Genomic DNA, 5545 nt, shown 5'->3' with positions numbered 1-5545 from the left:
GAACTTAAATTGACCAATAATTCAAAGATTTTTCTCTTTGATTTGGAAGATTTTTTATGATTTTTATTTTTAATGTCAAATAAAAACACAACAGTGAAAAAAATGAAAATTAAATGAAAAAACGTTTTATGATTTTATTCAAGAAATTATTTGCTAACATCACCTTTTTGTTGCAATAGAATGTTATTTAAGCAAACAAAATTTAGCATAAATGGATATTTAAATCCCTCGGTATTAAATGATGAGCTAACGCTCGATCATTTAATACCTTGGGATTTAAATATCCATTTATGCTAAATTTTGTTTGTTTAAATAACTCATTTAGTGTTATTATTCTAAATTGTGTTAACTTATTTGTTCTGCTCATTATTTCTTACCTAGTTAATGTTAATCAAAATTTCAATTATGAACCTAATATTCTTAACAATTATAATTTTAATATTCTATCTTTGCTAATCTTTATTTATGGGGTTTTTTCTTTAGGCTCAGAGCTTAAAATTTCATTGCCAGAATTACTAAATAGCTTTAAATGTAATAAAATTCTTGCAATTATTTTCATTTGTATTATTCCTGTATCAATGTATTTATCATATTCATCAACAAAATCAAATCAATTATATATAAATGTTATTCATCAAAACAATGAAATTTATAATATTAAAACTTTTTCTGGAGAAATTGTAAGTGATAAAAGTATCAAAGACAACTTTATATCTTTTGACAGTGAAAATATTCAATGGAATCCAAATAATTTTGGTAATAATAGAAAAAGTTTAGTATTTTGTGAACATGATACTGAATGTAATATAGATAATTCTAAGCTTGCTATAATTTTAAAAAATAAATCAAGAAATTTAAGATCCAGCTCACCACAAAGTAATTTACAGCTCAATGCTATTTTGTTTCAATCCAATTTTTCTTTTCAAGAATTACAAGCTGTTACAATAAAAGGAACAAGAATAATTTTATCCAAAAGTTTTCCTGATTTGGACATTTTTTCAAATTTTATTGATTGTGATTCTGACTTAGGAATTCAAATAAGTGAAGATGAATCATCTGATAAAGTATGTAATAAATTATATTTAAATAACCAAAATAATATATATAAACATGCATGCTTAAAATTTGAAAATGAGAACAAAATATTTAAATATTCATTGAAATGCAAAACACTGTCTAATGATTTTAAAATTATTCAAAATAAAACTGAACTTAAACCCAAAACTTTAGTCTTTGAAAATGATTTAGAAAATTCTTTTTGTTGCTTAAACACAAGTCATTCTGTAGCTTATTATGGAGATTGTAAATTTGATGTCAAAATATTGAAATTATTTAATGGAACTAACTTTATCAGAAATGATAAATGCATTGGTCGTGATTTATCTTTTAGTTCATTTTTGAGGAAACAAAATTGTGTGGTCCAAATTTCCTATTTGACTATGTGTGTAAAACGAAACATAATAAATAATTGTGATATGCACAGCTTTCCTTGTAAGCGTTATAGAAATTAGATTAAATACCTATTAAAAATGTAAATTAAAATTTATTTTTACTTTTTTACAACTTTTTTACCACAGGACCAATAGGTATATACCCTAAAGAGTAGAATCCAATCGGTTTAGTGGATACCGAGATCTTAAGCTTCAGACAGACGGACAGATATCATTCTTGTTTGTATTATAGATAATAAATATATGTTAACTCTTTGAATACTGTATTATTTTGTGCTTTGTAAAAAATAAAGAACTTACAATTAAGTTTTCTTTCATAGTAAATTTTCTTTTTAAATTTAAGGAAGATTATCATGTCGTAAAAAGTAGTAAGGTCTGTCCATTAAGATCTAGCTAACAACTAAACCATATAGGGAAAGCTTCTCATGAGTCCCAGGTCGCTTTAGGCTATTTTATAAATCCAAAGCTTCTTGATGCTAGGCCGCAGAATTATTTTGTTAGATGGCTAACCACTGAAACCCGCGACTGTGGCATAACACTAAGCGCATCCACTCGTTGTCGGGAAGGTGAAAGGTTCGAATCTCGGCCCGACACCGCGTCATAAGGTTCGTGACATAAACAATTAAGAGAAGGGAGAATGCCTAGGCCCAAATCATTTCCATGTACAGTAAGAACTGAGATAAAGGTCGTGTGATCAAAGGGTTGGTTGTGTAAAGGACGTTTGACAATAAAAAAAAACAATGGACAGCATTAAGCAAGGTTTAGTTCATAGATTCATAAGAACTCGTGGTGTATCTTGTCCTGTCCAAGGCTAACCACTGTACAGATATTTTACGATAATTTATGACTATTTCTAATAAAAAAAGCTTAATTGAGGTTTTTTCTGCCTCCTACCTTCGAATTAAATCACAGGGGTAAAGTCATAGTACACTACAATTAAAGCAAACCTAGGGACTATCTCGTCTCATATCTTTTTATAATAAACTAGCGGCTACGCCCCTAGAGGCCTCTAGTGGCACTTAAATGTTTTCTTTTTATATTTAAAATATGTCTATGTTGCGTTTGACGTTTATGTTTGCGTTGAACTCACTTTCTAAAGTCAAGAAACGTAAAACAATTTCGATTTTTTGTGATTTCTCTTGGGAGGGTGGTGGTACCCTCTCCAAAATAGTTAAAAACCTTCTCGGGACCTATGAGAATATACCCTGTTAAGAAGAACCCGATCGGTTCAGCGGTTAGCGAGATCCTTCGGTACAGACAAACATCCTGTTACTTTAGTATAAGAATGTATTCTAGACTTAAGAAAGGCATTTAACACTGAAACTTATACGAGAGGACATAAATTAAAGACATTAGAATCTTTTATTTCTATTGAGATGATGGTTTCAAGTCATAACCTAAAGGGCGTCAAAACTTACAATGTTTTCTACAGTTGCAATGTCATTTTCGTAACAATGAATTATATTTACAGTTGGAACTATCAAACATAAGTGATACTTTGAGCAATAATGTGTTAAAAAACAAATTTTTAACAAATATGTAATTTTTATTTTCAATTTCAATTGATCATTTAATAAAATAATAATAGGTACGTACAATAATATGTATATATCACACAATTAACATATTCTCAATATCAATTCAACAAAAAAAGTTGTAAACATATGTTACAATCAATTAAATAGGTATACATACATATAACAATAAAACAAGTTTGTACAATCTATAAGAACCAAATAAAACAAATAAGTTATATTATAGAACAATTTTCAATTAATTTAATCAAATTTAAAAATATAATGTTGATTTCAGCTTTGAGTTATTGCTCATGCTCATAATACTCAATATTAAAATGAGAATTAGTTATTTCCTCATTATATGAATAAATAACCAGAAAAAATCAACAATACCCAAATAAAAAACTATCTATTCTTTACAATAAATAATTTTCATAAAATTAAAATTATTTTATTAGCATAATTGGTTCCTAAAATTTAAGTGTTATGTACTCTATGAAGTTTTAGACTTTTAATTTCCAGTGTCCTATCTTTGTATTTAAACTTTCATTAAATAACCTTTTACTAATTTTAACCCAGGAGTATAAAATAACCAACAAGCGAAATAATGCTAAAATTATATTTAGAGGGCAAATGGAGGGGTTGTTAATTTTACGATGCGTTGCCCCCCAATGACAGCTAAAAAACACATAAGTTTCATGATTTTTTCCAAATTAATTTTGTTAATGGTATAAACTGAATTTAACCATCTTTTTAATCTTTATAAGAAAAATTAAAACCATTTCGAATTTTCATTTTTAGTTGTCCTATCCCTGTATGAATAACAAAAATTTCACAGCTTTCTTAATTAGATCGTAATAACTAGGTGTTGTAAATTTTAAATAAATATGTCTAATTTTTACTTTCGTATCTTATAAAGTATAAATTTCAACATGCACAAGATACTTATCTGAATTTCTTAAATCTTCCATCAATAAAAAACCATTTTACAATAATAAATATCTTTCTCACCTGAGACTGTCTCGCCAACAGGCATCAGTCTCCAGGTAGATTCAAACGAAAAATCCTACAACAAAAATTGTTGTATCTATTTTAATAAGCAGCAATGTCATAATCATACAAAAATACCATTATTAGAATTCCATCTAAGATCATTTTTATTCTTAATGTTTTTCAGAAAAACCAAAAATATTAAAATACTTAATATTAGAGCCTTAAGTCTATAAAATTTAAAAATGATTAATTTAAACATTTAATCTTTATATCTTAGTTAAACTTGTTAAAAAAATCTTAGTTTTTACCTTTTAGATTAACAATTTTCTCCATTTTAATGACAATGATAGAAACGACAAAAAATCTAATTTTATTTTTCACCAAAAATCAAAAATGGGTGGGAATAAAAGGGGGGGTAGCTATTGATATCTTCACCCACTGATTGTTGAAACCAGAATAACTGTACTACATACAACTGTTCAGAAATTTCTATTTCAACCTTAACCCTTTACTACCTAAGCGATTATTTTATTTTTATTTTTAATTTTTTCTCAGTATTTAGTTTTGATCTGGCAGTGAAAAAAAATGTATCAATCAAAATCAATATACAAAATAAAAAAAACAATAGATACATAAAAAGATTAATACAATAGGTTAATAAGAATATATACAATATAAGACTATTATGTTTAATATAAACTAATTTAATAAAATCCAGGGATCCAAATGGATAAGACAATTAACGGTAATTTGATGATAAACAAAATTATCCCTTCTGTAGATTATAATTAATGGTTGAAAAGTTTTGACAATACTAGATTTGGACAAACCATTTAAAATCCAATCAGAGTAACCAGACTTTATGAGTCAACTAATAAGATTACATTATTATAAAACATAGGGTACAACTGAAATCTATAGTCCAGTATCCCCTCCCTCCCTGAAAAAGAAGTCATTTTGACAATAAATTCCGAAATAGAGATTACTTCTTATGACTAGGAATTAATTCCACATTCAATCAGCAATTACATAGTTTTTTACAATATCAATTTTCATTTTATAAACAAAAATCTTTGATTAAGAATGTAAATTAGCCTATTAGGTAGTTCAAAATCAATTATATACAATAAGTACCTATCTTCAGAACTAGACAAAAAAAACATTTAATATTTGTAAATTTAGAGTTTTTCCTTAAAATAAAGGATTTTTATGTGGTAACTATTATTTTTTCCACAGCCTTTTACTACAGTTATAAAAAAAACTAAGCAAGTGTTATACAATAAAACTAGGATAATTATGTCCAAAAGCAGCGCAGCAATGATAATAAGTTTAAAAGGAGCATTAAAATGAAAGGGGTAGTTTCACGAAATGCATTTGAACTTAATTTAGTGAAATGCATATTTTTTGCTAGTTAATGGGTTAAACTTTATTTATATGGCATATATTTGAAAGTATTTCAATTTTCTACCACGTAGTTTTGAAAATATCAAGACTTGAAAATCGTCTTTTTGTGAATATGCAATTGAAAAAGACGATTTTCAAGTCTTGATATTTTAAAAACTACGTGGTAAAAAATTGAAATTC

Source organism: Acartia tonsa, chromosome 6 (genome assembly GCF_053477335.1).
Source record: "Acartia tonsa isolate MP-2025a chromosome 6, ASM5347733v1, whole genome shotgun sequence".
Taxonomy (NCBI): Eukaryota; Metazoa; Arthropoda; class Copepoda; order Calanoida; family Acartiidae; genus Acartia; species Acartia tonsa.
This window is presented reverse-complemented; position numbering follows the sequence as displayed.